Below are 22,611 nucleotides of genomic sequence, written 5' to 3'. Positions count from 1 at the left end.
CTGCTGGTGTTCAGCCCAAGGTTTAGTGCTCTAAAGCCAGGGTTGTTGATACGAGTACATCTCTCACAGCTGGGTAAGCTCTGGGTGGCATTTGAAAGCCACTCTATAGAGTAGAATAATGAGTGTGAAGAATTGTAGGGTAGCTTGAAGACTGACGTTAATTACCCACTAATTTTCTAGCTGCGATCCATGAAACACTTGTTGCTGATCCTCAGACAGATGGCTAGTCACATAGGATGGGCTTCTCCTCTTTATTTCCATCTGCTATATTTCATTAAGAGACCTAAAAATAAAAATATCCCTAATGTTATTTTTCCATGCAAGTTACTGCTACAGTGACTTGATGCAAATGTGAATAGAAGAGTTTCCAAGAGACAAGATTTTCTTAATTAATTTGTGATCTGTGGCATGAAAAACAACTGCAAATCCCTATATGAGATTCATCATGAGCACTACACTTACTTCTAAGTGCTGTTTATCTAGAAGAGTCAGTTCAAAACATTTTTTTTTCTGGTATAAGAAGAGAAAAGAAGCTGCAATCTCTTCTGAGCAGAAGAAATTGCTATTTTTAGGCTCTAACCTGTTGTAGATGGTGCCTATGAAATGGAGATGTAATCAAGGAGATCCTTCAGGCATGAAATCTTCTTTTCTCTATGTAGTAAGGATACATCCAGAAACAGCTTTTCTGCACAGCTCCAAGCCTCTTGTCAGCCAGCACAGTGCCCAAAACTCCTCTTAGGAGGAATGCATTTTTGAGAGGATGGTTGGTTCTGTCTTTCACTAATTTTTTGGCTGTAGCTGAAGTGTCTCTGTGAGTGGAGAAGCTGGGTTCTTGCACACATAGCTCTAACAATTTCCTCACCCTCCTGGCAACATTCCCACAAGGAAATTCTTCCTCCCAAGCCATAGCCACACAGCCAGTCACAACAATCCCTCCTCCTCTTGCATCAGGCCATTTCCCCATTTGCTCTGGCTCTTGCCGCTCACTCCAGCCCATCACCCCAGGAGAACTTTTGGCTCCATTTGTGTGCCTGTTCATTCTCCTCCAAGAGCAGCTATTTGAGTTCCACCCTAAGAACACACTGACTTAGGCCCCAGTTTAGCAAAGAATTTTATCACATGCTCAAGTCTAGTTAACTTAGACCTTCATTCTGTTTTTAGCTTATCAGAGCAGGGGTGGGTAGAGCCCTTGTCCTCTTACGCATGCCCGGGTCCCAGGGAGCTCAGCTGTGGATGACCAAAGAGCAATGTGCCTGAAGCTGAGCAGGAGCTCAGATAAGGACTGTTGAGCTGGCCTCCATCCAGCCATGGTGCCAAGTCCTCTAAGACCTAATTATCTCTACACCACACTGCAGATGTGTCAGCCTGATGGTGGTGACACACCAGAGATTATTGGGTGCTTCCACCCCAACTCACCACCTCTGCATGGTCATTAAACTCTGTGTAGTCTGTGTCTGCCTCAAACTTTGCCTTGGATGTTGGGAATCCCAAATAAGGACTTCAGGGTTAATACTTAGTAACTTCAGAGCAGAGAATGCAGCTAAAGTAGGCAAAACCCAGTGACTGCCTCCAGTTCAGACATAAAGTAATCCAGTAGTACTATAGCCAGTATTTTATTCTGCTTAAACCACAGTGAAACTGAACACAGGAGCACCTCACTTTCCTGTAGAGCCTCATCAGAACAGAATGAGGCTTAATGACAATGGCTAAAGAAACAGAAAGGCACCATGGGTATCACTGAGCCATTCAGGATATTTACCTTCAAAGTCTGGCATATTTAATTCACCTCATATAAAAATTCCAGTAGTGAAAGGTGGAGAAAATTGAATGATGAACAAAGACACTTGTTTTCCTGAACAGAGCTGAAATTAAGAAGTTGGATGGTGACGGTCAGATTTCTCCTATAGGTCAGAAGTTCAATGTATCATCGGATTTCATGTCATGGGGCTGCACTCTTCATTGCATCCATCCAGGACTCTGCACATCACTGAGCTTTTACTCTGGGCTCCCTCCATAAGATATATACTGTAGTCAGAGTAGTTACTTCCAGTGGCGTGTCACTTTTCCCGCCCCGACCGGCTCCCGAGAACACGGCTTGGCGTCTCGGCTCCTCGTCAGAGTCGATGCCACCGCTACTTCTGGGCGCTTCTGCGGCTGCACCCCGGGATGGGCTGACCACGCTTCGTCGTCGGCACGAGGGAAGGAAAGGAAGAGGCAGGGAATTGTCCAAACCTGTCCACATTGCGGCTGGGTGCTTTATTGGTCGCAGGAGCCACAATGGAGAAGCCATGGCCGCTCCCAGCCTCGCTTGGACGAATCTGGTCCCAAGGCTGGGGTGCCGTGGAGGGATATAGGGGTGGGACAGGGGAAGACTGGAGCTCTCCGCCCAATGAATGCAGACGCTGTGGCGGTGATGTTGCCACAACGGCCAATGGGCACACGACGGGGGCGGACACGGGGGTTCAGGGCCAGTGGGACCGCGGCAATGAGGTGATGAGCACGGAACTGCCAGGGACCAGACGGGGGAGTCGTCACAGGAGTGGCATGGGAGAAGACCCAGTGGCAGGCAGCCTGGGGCTAACTTCCGTGGGGGGGGATAACATGGGGGACACACGAGGATACATGGAACCGGTAAGCTAACAAAGACCAGAACCCCAAATCTGAACCCAAAACCCAGGATGCAACAGTTACTAAATAATTTAAGATGTATTTTTTAAGGGTGAATCATTACCTTTCAATTCTACTGCACTGCAGCAAATGAAACTAGTTGCTGGCTTGTATTCATATAAAATATAAAAACAAGTACTTAAATGGATTGTTGCTACAGCAAGTTTATTTTGTACAAATTTACTACAAATATTAAATAAACAAGCCTCTGGTAGCTGTGATCTTGGATTCAAAGGTATCTGGGATCTTGCAGGGATAGAGGAACCAAAACTCTGTGAAACGCGGCCTGAGGGCGCATGGCCTGACCCCAGGTGGATGAAGGAAGGGAGCTGACCTGGGTTTGTTCAGTAGGTGATAGGGGGATCTGAGCCAGCAGCACTCTTCACATAGGTCCTGAGTGATCCCATGTCATAACTGCATGAATTATTTATGCATCCTGGGGAGAGAAGCTATAGCCACATCTCAAGCTGAAAAATAAACAAAAAACTAACCCCAAAAAGCTGCAATAGCTTAGAACTTAGCTGATGACTGACTTTTTGAATAATTCAAGTTCAACAGGGACATCCATGGTAGACTAGCATGACCTCCTATGGACATCTGTTCATTTGCAGAATAAAATGAGACCAAGGGAGTGTGTGAGCTCTCTGGCTGGCCAGATCACAATATTAAAGTATGACAGAGGAACACAAGCTCTGATGCACAATGATATCATGGGGCAGTGGCTGAGAATCAAGTTGGGGTTCTTACCTTCATCCAGCTAATGAAGGTTAAACTACCAGTCCTAACCCAACTTTACACGGTGTATGTCTCCTGCAGAGCACCTTCGAGCACATCTCTTCTTTAAGAAACCTCTGTCTCACGTGATAATTAACTCTCAAGGAGGTTTTACCTTTCCTACAACCAGGACAGACCATTTGTGACCTGCAATGCGTTCTTTCCTTACTAATTCATCTCCCAAACATTTTCATACTGAAAAAAAGGCTTTCAAAGGTTTCAGCACATTCTGGTTTCCCATGTGAGGAAGGACAAGGCTTTTGCTGGTGCTGTAGGATAGCTTTGAGATGCAGACTGGGAGAGCAGTGGCAGCCAAGAGGAGCAGAGCTGCACAGAAGAAAAGTCTGTTTTCCTTGGATGATATGAATTTCTCTGAAAGCCAAGAAACCTGAAACTGCAGTGGCAACTCAGATTTCCTCCTGCAATGGAGTCGAGGCAGGCTAATTTTAGTCACCATGCACTATGCAAACAATCATACTGGAGCTGAGTTCATTTTGTAAGTGCTGACTGCCACATTTGCTGCAGGGCATAGACTTTTCATATGGGTCTTAAAGAGGTTTGAAACCAGCTCTTCAGTCGGTGGTGCTACTTTTCAGATGGAGGGGGTGGCTCAAAGGCGCCCTGTGAGGAAAGCTAACCTCCAATAGCAAAGGTCTAGGTGACTAGTTTAGATGATACACTGATTTTTTTAGCTGGCCAGAATTAGCTGTTGGGGGGGTTTTCTGAATCTATTTTTGATTCTATATATAATTTTTCTTAATTCCCCTTATGAACTCACACCACCAGCCTGCAAGAGATGCTGGGACTGCTGGTATCTGCATTACACCCAGGGTCTGCAGAAAAAGGAAGCAGATCACTTCTGTGTGAGATTTATTCTCTAAATATTTGGCACATTCACAGAGTTTACTTATAAGTGGGATTGGTCTGACTTCCTAGGAAAGGAGTAGTTCTTTAAAACATTGCTATTAGACTATGATTCATGGCACTCACTTGAAATCAGAGGCAGACATGGGGAACACAAAGAAGCAGAAAAGTAGGGTACCCTTCTAGGAAACCCAGGTTTCATAATGGACAGTAAATAGTTACATTTCTCTTCAATATTAAAAAGATTTAACATGCAGACTTTCATCTGATAACTTTCACAGTGTCAAAAGTGATGCTATGGCTGAATTGTTCTTTGTGTTTAAATGAAACAATTCTTCATTATTTCTTATCAGCTTATCATGGAGACCTTCAGGAATTTTCCGTTCTCAGCTTTGAGAATAACCATTTCCAGGTTTGAGGTCTTATCCATAACCTTCAAGGCATTCATCTAGCCAAACAGGTCTGCACGGACCTGAGTGCAGAAAGGAATCCTGAAGTCAAAATTATGTGGGAGAGTAAAAGCAGGAGCTTGTTTTCAACTCTGAAACTGTGAAACTATGAAACTTCTGTTTTCTGCAGCTGATCTTCCGTCTAAGTGCTTTGGATGTAGGGGTCAAGCCTAGTCGTCCAAGGAGAATTTGTCCTTGGAATTTCCTCTGAATTTAGGCAGGACTAAGAGGAAAAAAATGTTCATGGAAAAATCTAATTTAGATACAGAAGTTACAGTGAAACATCCAATTGCATTTAGGACATGGGAAGGGGCTACACTGAATTCCTCTGAATGCAGGGAGCTGCAGCATTGTGCATTTATTTACATTTAAGTGCAGATTTTATATGAGTCCAGCAATGCCCAAAGACACTACCAGGATTAAAATAAGTAACTGCAGGACTGTGTATACAACACATAGCAGCTCCCCAGCCATTGGAAGGGTGGGATTGATGAAAAATATCTTTTCCATCATAAAAGCCTGGAACAATCCAATTCCTTTGGGAGGGCTCAAGGAGTTGGTGGATGCTGAATGTCAGTGGCTCTGTACAGAGCCTGGGCAGCCACCACAGGAGGCTGAAGGTCATGCAGAAGGAAATTATTCACCTGCCTAATTCACATTTTCCCAAAAATGCATCTTCCATGATAGTGGAGCCAAGTCTCAAATCAAAGACCAGGGAGAAATAAAGATCCTGTATGGAGATGAATGGTGTGTCTGTGCTGCTGGTTGCTCCACAGGGATGAGCAGACCCGCTTCCCTCCCAGCATGGCTATGCTCTATTTTTGTACATTTTCTGTGTCATTTTGTCACCCCTCAGCTTCATATTAAATCTGACCTTTCTGCTACACTTGACTGGGGAAATGTAATCACCTGCTTTACTTTCTTCAGGGTTATACATCACTATGTGGGACAAGTAGATAAATCTACCTGGAAAATATGGTTGCATGTGAGACTAGGCAGGAAAAAAATATCTGCTAGCAGGTCAGGATCCACTTGAAGACCTGCCAGACCTGCCTGAGTGCAAATACATTTTTCAAGCTGGATGTTTAACTCCCACTGCCTCCCGTGAAAACTCAACAATTGCAGAAAATCTGCTTTTGTTTTGAACAGTGGAGAGAGACTCCAGTCCCCACTTGCATAGCCCTGAGCGAGCATGGGAAAAGAGGTTTCTGTGATTGACGATGTTGCAAAGATTTGGGAAGTTAGGAAGGAAGAAAAGGAATATTTTAGGTCTCATGCAGTGGCTAGAGATGGATCTAAATACACTACTGTGCAGCTCATGGTCTGGAACTGAGGCTGTGACTTGCACAAAATAAACATCACCCAAAAGTAGCTAAATACCTAAGTGCATCCTTGAGCATCAGGAAAATATTCCCTGGGATAACAACCTCATGCAAACAGCTCTGTTAGAGCATTCTTATACAATTTCAGAGATCTCTTCTAATTATTGCAACTATGAAATATATTTATCTAGTGTAGATTTGATTTGTTGTATACTGAAGATGTTACTTGCCGAAACACAGTGATAATTCTGAAACGATGGCAAAGCTAATCCAGCAGGAAAGGTGAAGGGACATGTTTTGGCTGCTGTTTGTGTCAAGCAACGCACATCTTTCTAAAGCAGTGGCCATTATATACATCTAGGAGCAGAGTAGATCTGCTCACCTGATCTGCACTGGGATCCAAGTTGCTACAACTGCTTATTCTTACTGATCTTTATAGTATCTTGATCTAGTGCTATCAGAGTGCCTGGATATTCATGTTATCACCTCTAACAAGCGGCAGATGGGACAGGGTCAACTGCAGCAAATGCAAGAGCAGGGCTTGCACAAAGGGAGGTTTGAAAGAAAATACCTTGGTGTCACTACTTGTTCCACTGGCTTTTCTCATGTAGAAGCTCTACCTAATGCAGAAATGACCAAAGATAAAGCCAAGTCGATACAGAAGCATCACCCAACAAAAACAAAGGCAGTTTAGCTAAAGCTGGTTTGAAAATACTCATTAATTAGGCTAAGGTAAATTTGCGTACATGTGGGCTTGTTAATACTCTTCCTACCCAAATGGGACTAATTATTTCTCTAATTATTATGTAATTGTTCAGCCTTGGGATCATTGATTACAGATGCACTCCTTGTCTCACTGTTTTGCCTGAATCCAAGCAGAAGAGAGGGATGCTACTCTGGAATGTGCTGCTACTCCTTTTGGCTGCAGCCTTGACCTTATAAAAGAGGAACAGAAAACAGTGAACTAAGCTGAACTATTTATAGCTGAATTAATTATTTTGATGTGCTATGACAGCAGTGGAATCTGTTTTCTGTTCACTCAATTAATGGCATTGGAAGAAGCTTTCAATACCCTTTAACAGTGTGTGTTGGCTGCAATACAAAGCTTTTCTGAATGCCTTAAGATGTAGGATTTTGAAATACAGGAACAGGGAGCACAAGGTGTGCTGTGTTTCTGGCTGACATGACTAGCACTGAGGAGCTGAAAGGGGAGTGCTGCTGTGAAAGAAAAAATCCACAGTTTGGCGGGAAGGTGGAAGACAGCAAATCTGTGCAAACCTCTGTGTAAAATTCTATACATGTCAATGCTCAAGTGGCTTCTCATAAGGTGCTTGGTGGACACCATGGAGTTTGAAATGTAAAACTTTACTATTCCCAAGTGGGGAAACTGAGGCAGAGTGCTTAACTTCGCAACGGTTGCAAAGCAAGTTAATGGCCAGGGAGTGACAATCTTAGCCCATGGTCTCTGAATCCATTCAGAGAAGATGGACTCCCTTTCCTGCCACTGTGCTGTTCCTGTGCACAAATTCTGTGAGGGGTGAGCTGCTGGGCTGCAAATAAACTGGGAAAGGTGGAGGGGACAGAGGGGGATGTCTTGGCTGAATTTTTTTCTTGCCCGTTACTGAGGATTTCAGCAATAAAAACCTCCCCCTGAGCTCTGTGATGTGTTTTCTAGGTCTCAGAGGAAGTTGTTAATAAAAGCTGTTGCTGCTGTCTATTTTTCGAGCTGGACAGGATAGACTTTTTCTTAAGTTTTTGAATTAAAAAAATACATGGAGTGAGTGAGAGTTCATTATATTTAACCAAGACAGAATTTGAAATCCTAAGTTTTTGTGAGTTATTTCTGGTAGAAAAGCACTGTTGAAGCTCAGGTCCTGTGTGAGAAATGAAAAAAACAGAAACTTCCACAGACACAAGAGGGTTGAATTTGCAGCTTTGGAAGAAGCTTGGATTGATATAAAAATACAGTACACAGATATTAAGTAGAAAAATCATAAACTTACGTTTCTATAGTTGTAAGTAAGAATATGCCTTAAGTAAGTAAGAAACTGTATAAGATAAGATGGAGAAGGGTTTATAATATAGTAATGTAATTGTATAAATTAAGCTAAGAATTTAGAAGTTATAACAGAAGCATATAGGTGTACGTGCAACAGTAGCCCATTAGATAAAACCATCCACAGTGCAGCAAAACTAAGTAAAGGTGATAGGTAGAAAAGCAAAATAAAATTTGTAGCAACTATCTATTGAATTAGAAAATTATATATTTGCCTTGTAATAAAGAACTTGTGACTACTTTGAGCTATGGCCGACTGCTTGCTCTCATAGATCTCACAGCCTCTGAGATTGATGTTTATCCGAACAATAAATTGTTCTTAACCTGATGATAGTCCCATCCCTTCATTAAAAGCAGCAATAATAATAGTCCTCCTCCCCCTCCATGGTTTATAAAATAGCTTTTCTTCCTTGCTCCTCTCCACAATCTGGGTGTTCCAAAGCTTGTCCCTCTCCATGACCACAAAACTCCTGCCAGAGGATTTGCTGTGTATTCCAAGGCTTTCTTCACTGTGGCAAGAGAGAAGGAAAAATATCCGTGCTCTCCTCTTTTTACAGCTTTGATTGGGTCCCTGAAATCTCTGCACTTCTCAGATTGCTTTTGGTGACCTTTAATGCTCTCAGAAAGCAGGTGCTGTTTGTGAGGCCTTTCTGTGACTGTCGCTTTGTTTCCTTTTGATTCATCCTTTTTAAACTCCCAGGTCAGGCAGTTGCAGGTACAGTGCAATATTCATGAGAGGCTGATTTTTGCAGGCACAAGGCTGTGCCGGAGGATTACAGGGTACAGTATGTTACATGCAGCTTTAATTTCTTTTTATGACCAAAGGATACAGCTAGAGTTTCTCAAATATGGAATTTATGAGACCCTCATTCATGCAGGGTTTAAAGGGCCCCCGCCTCTGTGCCCTGCTCAGATGGGAAGATGTGGGGAGATGGGGTGAGTAGTCTGTGCAGCCTCTGCCAGTGAACAAAACTACATAAAACACCCAGAGTCATCAATTGGGCACTGAAATGGCCTCTGCATGCAGAGCCCAGGCACTTCTGAAGGATCTATGCAGGATCTCAGCCCTTCTCTGAGTTACAGAAAAACAAATTCTGTGAAATACTGAGTCAAAAATCTTCCAAGAAGAAGTTTTTTGAACAGAAGGCATCTTCAGTGCAGTGCAGTGCCAGAGGTTAACTTCAGGGCTTTTGAAACCTATAACAGTACAAACCAAGTAACAGAGGGTATCTGTGGTAAGTACAGATACTTGGTCCTCTCAGCCTCCTGTCCTGTGCACCTGTAGACACTGTTTGCACCTCTTATGTCTTAATTTTGCACATTGTATCTTACCTGTAAGTCCTTTCTTCTGAGAAGAAACCTCTCTGCTCACACAAGGAGCAGGGTTTGTGTGTGTCCAGTGGGTCACCAAGCATGGTTACTCACCTGGAATTTGTATTGAAGATTATCAAACAGCCTGGCATAAAAATTCAAGGTATTAAATGCAATAACATGGCCTGGGAACGTGGATGTCTGATGTGGTGAATTACCTAGCCCTCTCTCACTTGGAGTGTTACACATCACATTACATGTACTTGCATGCCACAGGGCTATTTTGGGGAGAGAGATGATTCTTTGGAAATTCACAAAAAAATTTGTAGTGGAATTGGAATCCTTGGTGCATTCAGAAACCTGTCAGCGGGTTCCTGATGGGAGATGCCCCTGGCGGCCTATGACGGTCTCCAGCTCCAGAGTCTCTGGGGGAGGATAAAGGGGACCTGTTCCAGCCTTCATAAGCACAGTGGAGTAATTTCCAAGTCTAGTGTCTCGCAACAAGGTTCTTTCTTTTCATGGTACTCCAGGATGGTCAGTGGGTGGTGCTGGCAGTGGGCCCTTGATCCTCTTATGGATGTTGCAACCACCTCTGAGCCCAGCCTGGACAAGTGGAAAAAGGCTTACCCATCTTCAGCTTCTATTTCTGCAGAAGGGGAGCTTTTCTTTCCATCTTCGCTGCCTGCCATGCCATCCAGGAAAACAAAAAGGTACTGCTAACATCTGCCACTTTCTCCTCCTACATTCAGGCTCTTTCTCAGCTCCCTGTTAAACCCCTTCCCACGCAGCAGCGTAGGCAGCTCCTTCGTGTACATCTTGGAGTACACATTTTTTCCCCCCCATCCCTTGGGAGCAACATTTGCAAGAAGTGACTGGTGAGGGTTTATTTTTGTTCTTTGCTAAGACTTTTTGGTTAGTGGGCTCGTCATTTTCCAAGTGCAGCTCCTCCCCCAGCGTTCAGCCTGTACTCTGTACACAATGGTGCCGACATGGATGTTCTTGGAGACACTGTGAGGGGGTGGGAAGGGATGCAGCAATGGATGGAGAACATTCCAATTGCTAAACTATGCTCAGGTGCATTTACTTCTACCAAGAGGGGTTACTAAGGAAACAAGGAGACAAATTTCTGGGAAAAACACAGACATTCCTAATGAGCAACAAGCGCTATACATGTCTTTCAGCTTGGATGTTTGGGATCTGTTTTTTGGTCTCCTGTATTTGAAAAGTGTCTGATTTTAGAACCTGCCTTCACTCTCTTGTCCCCGTCTTGTTCCTGGGGCAGTTGCAGGGTGCTGAGCCTCCACCATGAAACACATAAGCTCTGAGTCACTTCTGCTTCTGGCAAAGGGAATGGGAGAATCCATCTGGGCTCGTTCCATCCTGGACAACTTGCCATGTTTTGCAATTTGCACTTGGTTTTCTTTTCTTTTTCTTTTTTTTTTTTTTCCTTTTTTTTTTTTTTTTCCTCCTCCAGTCAGAGCAGGCTGGCTTCTCCTGAAGCTGGCATGGCTTTTTGTTGCAATAGGAAAAAACCCCACCAAAATAAATTTTGCTGGAAAGTTTAATCCAAGAAATTCAAAGCTGAACAAAGGTGCTGCTGTGCAGGGAGGTCTGCAAAAGATGCTCGGCTGCTTCCCACAGCCCTATTCAAGCCCCAGTCGTTGCCAATTATCAGGTTATATGTACCTTGCGTTGTTTCTGAGATTTTAAGGAGTAAAAAGTTCTGCTGAAAAGAAATTGCCTGAAGGGTACAAACTAATGGCAGAGGCACTGGAAGAGGTTGAACTCACTGCTCTGGTCTCCTCCTGCACAGCTCAGGGGATGTGAGGCCGGTTTTGTGGTGCTAGGCCTTGGACTGTGCAGGCAGGACTGGAGAGCAGAAACCTGCAACTCCCCCAAGACTTGCCAGTCAATGGAAATGAGTGATTTACTGTAGCAGAAATAGCAATTATCCTTGGAAATGAAACAAGATTAATTGCATCACAAACTGCAATCTCAAGAGCACCTACTTCATAGCATCAGAACAGAAAGAGTTTTAGATCTAGTGTTAATCTAGAAGGGGGAAAATACATTTTTCAAGTTAAGTAATCAGATCAAAACAATTCAGAATATACTGTAAAATGAACATGAATAGGAGCAACATCATTAAAGAGGAACATTTCAAAAGGATTTTTAATCCCCAAATGAAGTTCTCCAGTACAGAAGCAAAAAAGAATTATTTGTTTTTAAATTTTAATTGTGTTTCCTGAATAGTGTGTTTATTCTGAGGGGTGTGACACAACTGTGTATTTTCCCACCATTCAGAAAGTATAATTCAAGTTATAAAAAGGAACACTTGCTCATTAAAAAAAAATAATCTAAGCTTGCGAACCTGATAGGTTTTGCAGTGTGGTTAACTTGGTGGCTTCCAGAGTGTTTGACTCAAACAAAGGGAAAGTTCAAAGAGAATGGTTCAGTTTATCTTACTATATAATATTTTTTTCCTGTGAACACAGAAAATTACAAGTGACAGTTTTTGATAGATTTACAATGCCATTATATTGCACTGAGGCCATACTGAAGACATATTTGTTTTAGGCTTTGCTATCAAGAAATTTAAAATGCCAGTTCATTGGAAATTAATTCCAGAAGAAAGGAAGGGGAAAGTTTGTTGTTCTTCCATATTAGCTATTCTTGCTAACCCCTGTGTGCAAATGGCAGTGGGCATAGGGAGAAAGTGGAGAGCCTTCTAGCAACATATTGATTTTGCAGCAGGGAAGGACAGTGTGGAATTTGTTTTGTCTGCATGGGAGGGTGTTTTTTCTGTTTTATTTCTTTTATCTGCATTGTAAGCAGTAATAAATATCTCTTGTCCAGCTCTGATGGTTTCTAGTGATAGAAAAGGTGTGTGTGAAGGAGATCTGCTTCTCCTAGAGGGATCAGTGCTTTTCCTGTGGGAAATAACAGATTTTCCTTGGGCACTGAAGTGCTGCTCCATCCAACCAGATCCACAGGGCTGATCCAGAACTGAAATCCATGAAAAGTATCCAGGGAAGCTGCAGCTTCTCTTACTCTTGAGAGCAATAAACTGCTTTGCACAACTATATTTACCCAAGGGGTTGCACTACTTTAGGGCTCCATTTCAAACAGAGAATTCCCAAGGCAGGTCCGTGGGGGATGTGATGAGGTTACTCCTCCTGTGAAATGCAGAGGTGCCCATGGCACATTGACCGCTGAGTTTTTCCACACTGTGGTTTTGGACCAGTGCTGGTACCAAGGACAAAAGGGAAAACAAAGGAAGTTTTTTGATCTGAAGTTTCATAGCTTGTTTCAGTATCCTAGATATTGACTTTTGGAAGCATTTTTAAATTACCTGAAATACAGTTGCACACTACTTCCAGAAGTCACAGTCTGCGTGGGATATCACTATTTTGCACTTTTTAATAATGATGCAAAGTCCCTAAAGTGAGGGTTACACTAAATAATGGTTTGGATTAAATTATTTTGTTTGTCTCCTTTTTGTGATATTATATTAATATTGTGGTGCTGTTTTAAAACCAGAGCAATTGAGCCAGCAAGCATGGTCACAGTTTCCAGTTCAGTAGATCTTTCATTATCTACCTGGGGAGGGGAAAAAAGGGACAATATTTTCCTAAATATTGCTGCCCGATACCCGATCTCTGTGCAGGTATCACTGAGCCGAGCTTGCTCTGCTTTGGCACCAGCACAAACCCCTCTGAACTACCAGATCTCATGGGTTCACAGGGTGGTCAGGAAGAGCCAATGATGGAAATATTTTTGGGATAAGCTGGGATTCCCTCTGAGATCCCAAACAGCACAGGCATTGTCACTATTTAAAACTAATTTGACGTTGCAGGGCACAAACCCATTCAGCCCCCCTGGCTGTTCCTTATCCAGCTGCAACTCAGTGCTATCAGGATTAAAGGTATCGTCAATTATAAGGAAGTTCAGAGCCCCACAAAGATGACTTTGAGTTTAAAATCCCTGTGGAGTTTACCCAGATCCATTTGGTGCTTCTTGTACAGCAAAACCACAGCACAGCTTCAGCCCTATACTGATGGTGACAAAGAATTGCGAAAATTCTGTTTTTGAAACCTACTTCTTCAAATAAATAGGGAGTAACCCAGGTTTCATCCAAATGCTCTGGTTTCTTAAACAGGCCCAGCCCTAAAACTGGCTGTGAGCAAACAGTCTCTAAAAAGTTTGGTGTGCTTAGAGCATTTCATTAAAAAAGAAAAAAATAAATTTAAAAACTGACATAACATAAAAAAAATTTGCATGAAGGAAGGGAATTTCTGCCCTAACTTTAAAAATATATGCTTTATTTATTTATTTATTTATTTAAATTAAAAAACATCCCTGGGCATTGTCAATGCTGAAAGAAGCATTTTAAAACCAAAGCAAAGCTCTTAAGCCTTCAAGAACTGCTGACAGGGAGAAAACACTGACATCTACTCTTCCTCCAGTATTTAGTGTGAGAGTTTAACTTCAGTCCCCCTGAAGGATGTGTAGATACCCACCTTGCCCAGCTGGCTTCATCCCTGCTCCTGGATCAGCCCTGTGCTACACACCTGATCCTGGTGTACCTGAAAGTCTGGGTCTGGAGGTACAAACCCAAAACTCCGTCAACTTCTCAAGGCTATTTTTTGGCTATTTCACTTCTCCATGTACTCAGAAGGTTGTTACCCAGCACATTTATTATTTATTTGGATGCTGAAGGGCTGGTGGGCAGTGGGTTTACCAAAGACTTGATGTTTAAGCCCATGTCCTGTAGGGAAAGAGCCACTGAAACATGGGTCTATTATCCCAAAGTAAGCAGGGTTGCCTTCATCCATCACATTTCTCAAAAGGTTTTCCATGAGACACCACTGAGACTCCAAAATGGGGTTTTCCTGTAGTGGGAAATGTCAAAATGCAGTCAAGCATTTGCTTTGCTGCTCATAGAGACAACCAGTCCCATCAAGAAGGGATCACCATTGCAGAGTGTGTTGGGAAGTGGCAGCATAAGGCTCCCTCTCACTTGCCTTCTGCAAAACCTTGTGCTGCTGGCAATTTTATGGACAATGCTGGGAATGCTGGCATCAAGCAAATCCTAAAAATTTGCATTCCTCCAAGCACCTGTGCAAAAAAAAACCCACAGAAAACAGCCATTCCAGCAGTGGGGCACTGGGGCACCGTGAGCTTCAGTAATATCAGTGGTGACTCTGATTTTTTTTTTTAAACCCTTTAAATATTTATACGAAATCACTCAGGAAGGAATTATTTGTCATTCTTTTTCACTGCAGATAAAATTTCAAAATCAATCTTTGAGGAAAGCACCTGGTTATAGACACTTTATGGCAAGGAAAAATGCCCAGATCAAATGTGCAAACACCTGAGGTTTATTTGGGCCACTGGAGTTAATACAAAATGCATCTCTCCTAAATAAATGACACGTTATTTTTGAGTCATTGAGGAATGCTGCATGAACCATAAATGGCAAGAAGGCTGTGTGTGTTCAGGAAGGTATTTGGCGGGAGGGGTCTGTATTTGGGATGCCTTGGGTGCATATTCAGGGTGAGTTTGGTCCAAAGCTCTATGGCCAGGTCAGTAGCTTTAGGTTGGGACCAAGGCAGGAACAGCCATGTTTCCTCCTGTTTCAGGTCACTGAGTTTATTTATGTACCCAGCCTCTAAATCAGCCCAAATTGACTTGAAACACTGCCAATCCAGCCTAAGACTTGCAAGTCTAAGTCTAACCAGGAAATCTCCTCTTGATGAAAGTCTGGGGAGGGGGAGAGGACTGGATCTCTGTGTTATATGAGCTTCAACAAGTCTATCTGCAGTGAGTTTTGCATTCAAAAGGCACACTTAAAAACAGGCAAATATTTGCAAAGCACAGCTACGTTTAATTTCTACCTAAATTTCTACCTACCATTCCATTCCTACTCAAATTTTGCTGGTTTGTATTAAGACATCTGATACCTCTTTATCAAACATTTTCCATGAAGCTCCTTCTTTTTCCAAATCTCCTGGCCAACCACCCCAAAGGCACTGATGCCAAATCCAGTTGAGCTGTGGTCATCTGGGGAGGACTCTGCCATGTTGTCATTGGTGGGAGGCTGGTTCCTTATGTAGGGAACATCACCATCACCCCAAGCTGGGATGGAAGCCCAAAACCCCCAGGGATGCCTGTCTGGGACAGAGGTGTGACTGTCTTAAGTCTGGATTTGCACAGAACTGGTTTGGCAGGGCTGAGACATGAAGGTCAGGGAGAAATGGAATATGAGGTTTTTTATACATGGGGTGCTGGTGGCTGAGAGCAGCAATGTTTGACTGGGGACCTCTCTGGGATGGAACCCTCAGCACCCAGGGACACATACAGCCTGGCCCACCGTGTGTCTGTTGCCAGCAGGTTTTCTCCCATCTTCTCCAAAATAACCCCGTTTGGGCCTGGGCTGAAGGGCGGATGTGTGAGACTGAATCTGCCTGATTTGGTTGCAGCGTTGGTGGCATGAACTGGGGGGAAATTCCAACACAATTTGGGTCCCTGCAGCTGAAGCATCTCTCATCTATGTGCAAATGCTGAACTGACACACAGCAAAGTTCCTTTTTTTAAAGCCCAGTCCTGGTTTGTGCAGTTTAATGATTTCCTCAGATACCTTTTTAGTTATTTATTTCCACTCTCTAAAGGCTCTTGGCTCTTTAACATTTTTTAATGATATTTTCTGAGCGCATTCTCAAATTAAATGTTGGTGAAAACTGCCTTACTTAAGAGGATGGGTGTTTGCAGTGCACTTGGGGCTGATTCAGCAAAAGCACTTGATTATCTTCAGTTTAATTTTACAAAGTAGTTAAGCACATGCGTACAGCAAGGTATGTCCTTAAGTCCACCTCTGTTCAGCAAAGCACTGTTTAAACACGTGCTTTGCTTTGACTAGAGACAAGGGAGTTTGAGCATATGCTTAAATATTCCTCAAACCTGGAACCTGAGCAGCTCTGGCATATGATTGTCCTCCTGCCTTTCTGGAACTGGTGGATCTGTCACACTGCTAAAAATATTGGAAAAAACCAAACACCTTAAAATATGCTATTTCTGGTAAAAGCAAGAGCAGCTCCTCCCCAGTTTGGGGCTGGAGGGGCTTTTGGCAGGGCAGGGAAGGGAGTGATGCTCTGGAATGAGTGAAGCTTTGTGGCTGTGCTATCGTCTTGCTCTATATTTGGATGTTGTTATACAGGTATAGTGCAGGTCCCTGCCTGAAGCCTGTGTGTGTTGCAGAAATACAGATAATAAATGGCTCATGTGATTTGACAGAAGGCACTTTGCTGAGTACATCCAAGGCCTGTTGCCTTTCCTGGGTGTTCTGGCTGTGATGGGGGTTCTCCAACACCCTTTCTGCTCTAAGGCTTCAAGTGTATTGATGTATTTAAGACTGGACCTCACTGAAGGGAAAGCTCATCCTGGAGATGTTCAGGGTAGGGTTTGGCACTTTGTCAAAATAGTCAGCAGAGATGATCTGCTGCTGAGTTTAACAAAACCAGGCAGGTTGGGATCAGCAGGGCTTCCACCAGGATCACCTGTTTGGTTCGTGGGCTTTCTCTGAAACCTGGGAGACTGACGCCCCTTGGACTCTCAAATCAAATTATCCTGGAAAGCAGGAAGGCTCCAAGCCTTGGCTGAGCCAGAAAACAGTATTTTCTGGGACTCAGTAATTGCCTTAAATCACAGCTTCCCTAATCCAAATTTGGAAAAAGTGCAATTCAGATTTTTGGCCCATAGCTGCACTGTGATGCCTTCATCCTGTAGCTGCCACAAACACAGGACCAGTGGCCAGAAGGGTGGCCCCACTCTGTGACCACATCAGCTGTGGGTAAATAAAGACTTCTTACTTATTCAATTTTCTGTATTAAAAACAAAAACCCAACACCAATGGTGTGACAGCATTGCAGTGATCAGGATCTAGGTGAGCATTGTGGGTACTGCCTCCCATCCTGCACTCAGAAACCAAAGGAGCAATGAAACACAACTGTTACAGCAGCGCTTTTGGTTCATTTTCTGGTGATTTGGGTAAAGTTTCTTTTTCCAACATAAGGAGCCTCCTCGTTCCCACTAATAAAACCAGCTGCTGGTCACGTAGTTCCAGCACCATGGGAAGGACTGGGAAAGAAGAGCAAATGGATAAAAAAATTGGTGTCAGTTTTCAGATGGGAATGATCAAAATACCAGAGCAAGGATGAGATCTATTCCCAGCTGTCCAGCTGAAGCTTATCCTTTGGATGGGCAAAGCAAAAGTCTGGATCCAGAGAGCTCTTGAGTTTTTCTGGATTTGGGAATCTACCCTGGTTGAAGATGTAACTCCCTCCTCTCCTGTCTAGTCCCCCTCTATATGCCCTGCAAAGCTCTATCAGTATAGACTTTCTGCTTGTACAGGGGACATTTAACAAGTCCTCTTTTTTTTTTTTTTTTTTTTTTTTTCAGAATATGTTCCTTCCCTGCAAAGCTCTTGGCTATTCCTATCTTCCAAAAAAAGTCTAAAAAAAAAAAAATGTTTGTGGTGCTAATGGTATGGAATGAGCTAAAGCTTTATGCCATTTTTAGCCGTTTTGGAACAGAGAGAATTGGAGGATCTGAAAATATATGCTTAATCGCCCCCAAGGAAAGACTGCCATAATATTTTGGGTTACATAAGCAAACTAAATTGGAAATCTGGAATCTATTCAAGACCTTTTGATCAGGGAGCTTTGCAAGTGCAGAAAAGTAAAAACACAGACAGATGGGGATTAGAGTTGAGCATCAGGAGAATAATTTCCTCTTTTAATTTCAGTTCCACCAACATATAAAAAGCATTAACAATTCAGTTACGTAACGTGCGTCAGAGCCTGGCTGGACAGGGCAGGAATTCTCTCTGTAATTAAGCCATTACCAGCCCATGTTTGCTGCATGGAGGCAGGAGTCTCTCTGCACCAGGGAAAGACACCCCCCTCACTCCCCTTCCTTCAAAAATCTGGGCAAATGTCCTGGCCAAAATTAGAAGCAGTTATTGAGGCTAGTAGGAGCTGCAGGGGGTTCAGGGAAAATGGAAACCTACTTGGAGATACCGCTGGGCTCACCAATCCAATTGACAATCACTTGCAAACCCCAATCCACTCTATTTCTTTATATCTTTGTCACTAAATCAACTTCAGTGGGAGAAGTGAGATCAGGCTGAAGAGCAAAAGGAGATATTTTTGCTGATTGTTTGATGTTGGAAACAATAGTGCACAATATTGTTGTTTTAATAGTGATACCTTTGCGAAAAGGTGCTACAACATCCGAAGGCTGGAAAGAGTCCTACAAATTTGAGGCTGTGAAGGCTGGCAGATTGGATGAGGTTTCTGTTCTTGCCTGTTTTTCTCTGCTTGGGGCATATTTTGTGCACAGTGGTTGATGCAGAGTGATGCAAAAAAGAACTAAGAGGATGGTCTAAATAGAACCACTGGATCAACTCACTTCTCAGCTTCTGGACTTCTCACTTCAGATTTTGAAGAGTGTCTGATTTCCCTGGACATCCACATTAAGAACTATTTGCCTACTGGAATAAGCTCCCTAGTCTGCTGATGTCTGCAGCCTTTAGATAGAAGTCATTCCTTCCACGTAGCTGAATTTTTTTTTTTTTTGAGATATTATTGAGAATTTCTGCATGAAGATTTAAATGCATTTACTTTTGCTTGCCTTCACTCTTGTTACATGAACTTAGATGGGAGTAGGAGTGAGATTTCATGGACTGGGTCTGCTTTTCTTAATTTCAATTAATATGGCATATAGGAAGAGATCTGTACTTCGGCATTGCCTTATGATACTCTGCATGAGTTTAGAGGAGTCTCCAGGCAGTCTCTGCAGTAGAGTGGAGTGGTCCTGGGAGCTTTCCTCAGACCCTGAGAAATCCCAAATTGTCCAAGACAAATCCCTGGAGTTCTCCTGTGGTCCTCACCCCAGTGCCTTGGGGAAAGGTATCGCTTGGAAATCATTACTTCCTGGAAAATCTGCTACAGGGTGTGATGGCAGCCCATAAACTCTGGGTTTGAGCAGCTTGAAGAAAGCTGCTGTGAGAGCAGCTGTGAGGAGGACTTGGGCTGCTGGAGGTGACCCTAAATATGCACTAGCAGTCCCAAAATCCGACCACGTCTTGGGTGCATCACAAGAAGCTTCACCAGCAGGTCAAGGAAGGTGACTGTGTTGAATCACCCACCCAAAATACTTTGTTCCTGGGGTCCCCACCATAAGGAGGATGTGGACCTGCTGGAGCAGATCCAGAGGAGGCCACAGAGATGATCAGGGCTGGAGCCCCTCTCCTCTGGCGTCAGGCTGGGAGAGCTGGTGGTGTTCAGCATGGAAAAGAGAAGGCTCTGGGGAGACCTTAGAACCCCTTCCGGTGTCAGAGACCTGGAGAGGGACTATGGACAAGGGCCTGAAGTGGCAGGACAAGGGGGAATGACTTCAAACTGACACAGGGAAGGTTTAGTTTAGATATCAGAAAGAAATTTGCTCCTGTGAGGGTGGTGGGGCCCTGGCACAGGTTGCCCAGAGGAGCTGTGGCTGCCCTATCCCTGGAAATGTTCCAAGCCAGGTTGGATATGACTCTGAGGAATCTGGTCTGATGGAAGGTATCTCTACCCCTGGGTTTGGAACTAGATGGTCTTCAAGGTCCATTCCAATCCAAACCCTTCTGTGTTTCTAGGAGGCTGCACTGGGATTTGTGGATACACCATCACAAGGCTTAGGTGCTGCACTGGGATTTGTCAATACACCATCACTTTTCACACTGAATTGCTGAGCAAGTGTGAGCCCAGACATTAATTGGACCTGGGGACTGTGGTTATTTCTGGACTACAAGAAGACCACAACAAGAAGAGTTAGCATGTGTGAGTGGTATTCTGCAGGCTCAACAATAAAGGATAAAAAATAAATATGTTCTTCCACAATAAAGAAAAAAAATAAGAGAGAAGCATTAAAAAAATTAGTTGTACACATGACTGGCACATCATTTCCATCCAAATGGGTTATGCCGTAGGTGCAGATGAGATCATAGGCTGCTATTTCAGGAGGAAACCTCTACTTACATAAATGTCTGATTATGCAACTGTCATGGAAACCACAGATGACAAAGATGTATTAGATTAGCTTGTTCATTCCCTTGGAGCACAGGATTGTTCCTTGTGGTTTATTTTTCACTCAAGATTTTAAGAACTGATTGGCAGCTGCTGGGTGCTGAGCTTAGGAAGAAATGATTTATAGCATGAGCTAAACTGTCCCATTTCTAAAGGTGTTTTTCTTTGGGAACTCAGGAATAGAAGTGCTTAAAGTCACTGGACACATTCAAAGATCCTCACACCAGTGTCTAGTTCATCCTTGTCCTTGTATGCTTGGAGTGTTCTGGCTTTCATTCTTTAAAATACAGGCCAGAGTCTTAGAGACTTTACCATTCTGCATGATCTTTCTTTAGTTTTCATCCCCTGATATTGTTGTCTTTCTAAATAATACTCCATTTTCTCTGGTTTTGCACTCTGCCAGTGTGTCCCTCATGGTTGCTGCTTAGCCAAGCTATACAAATTTTGCTGCTTTTAATCTTTGCTCACAGGTCAGTCTTCTGAGCCATGCTCATTTTTGCTGCTGCACAGGGTAATCAGCAGATATTAGTATTTTGATCTTCTTTCCCTGTTTGAAGAAACCCCAGAACACACATTGAATGGTTTTCTTGTGACTTGAAATTAAATGTTTAAAAGCAAGTGTATTTATAGCTCTTTTTCTCAAGTGTCACCTCTAGTTCCTCTCAGTCATTGATTTGGCTGCTCTTCTGCCTTAGAAATGGTGCTTTTTGGAACAAACGGAACTTCAGTTTGGCTTCTTATCATGAATAGAGTGATGCTGTTATGTCATGAGCTATATGGTTTAGTCTCCCCCATGTTCATTCTGCAGAATTAACCTGAACTGGTTTATAAACCAAACCCTCTGGGTTGTCTGCTGTGGCAGCACATTTCTCTCTCTCTCAGGATTTTTCATAGAGGTGCACAGAGAGAAAGAAAAACAATTTATATTTCTGCTCCTTGTTTTTCCCATGTGGAATGTGCTTGGAGAATTGTTTACCTGAGGTGATTGCTTGATTGGAATCTGGTGAGGATTGTTTGAGCCTGATGGCCAATCAGATCCACCTGTGTCTGGACTCTCGTGAACAGGGTCACGAGTTGTTAGGAGTTAGAGACAGTAGTTAGAGAATGTAGCATGCAGTTTTAGTAGCTTCCTTTATATAGTATATTAATGTATTTTAGCATAGTTATAATAAAGAAATCATTCAGCCTTCTGAACTAGAATGTACATCATCATTTCTTCCCAGTGGGTTCGCCTACATTTACAATAGTCTATTCCCACCAGACATGAGATTTGGGAGGATGCATAGCAAGACAAAGACAAAAATATTAATGCTAAATACCAGTAATATTTAGCATCATTTTTGTCAACTGGTCCCTCTTTGATTGTGTTTTCCACTCACTCACAGCATGTTTGGTTGCTGTTATTTTCCATAAAAGTCTCCTTGTTCTTCATCCCAATGGTTGCTGAACTCAACTCCTGCTCCCCTCATGTCCAATTCAGATAATGAGAAACAAGTATAATGGGTATTTCTTGTTCTTAAGACCTATTGAGGGCCATGCTTAAAGAGTTAAAAGCATTACCTGATTTTTATGTGTAATGGGACTTTAGCCAGGATTTCCCTTTAACAGGGAAAATTAAATTCAGGCTCTGTCAGATCCCAGGAAAGAAACAGGCTGGAGAGTTGGGCCCTCTTCTCTGGCAAGGGATCCCAGAGCCAAACTGTACCTGACCAATAACCATGGTTGTCAACAGGGAACCTGCTGCTGCAGAACACAGGGAGAAGCTAATATCCAATTAGCATGAATCCAAAATACAAAACAGCTTCTCTCTGAACCATTGCATCAGGCTTGCAAACTAAGTCTGGTCTCACTGAAGTAATTTGAAAAACTCTTAGTGTTAGCATAGTTCTCACTGCCAGCCCTTCCCAGCACCTTAGCAGTGACCTACACCTTCCCTATCTTCCTCTAGGACTATTTTAGCCAGGCTGTCAGTGGAACTGAATTGTTCCATTATGTGGTGGCTTTGCAATGTGGAAAACTGTTCAGGAGGGACCATTCTCTAA

Source organism: Vidua macroura, chromosome 19 (genome assembly GCF_024509145.1).
Source record: "Vidua macroura isolate BioBank_ID:100142 chromosome 19, ASM2450914v1, whole genome shotgun sequence".
Classification (NCBI taxonomy): domain Eukaryota; kingdom Metazoa; phylum Chordata; class Aves; order Passeriformes; family Viduidae; genus Vidua; species Vidua macroura.
The sequence above is the reverse complement of the archived record's forward strand: the minus strand, read 5'-3'. Positions refer to the sequence as shown.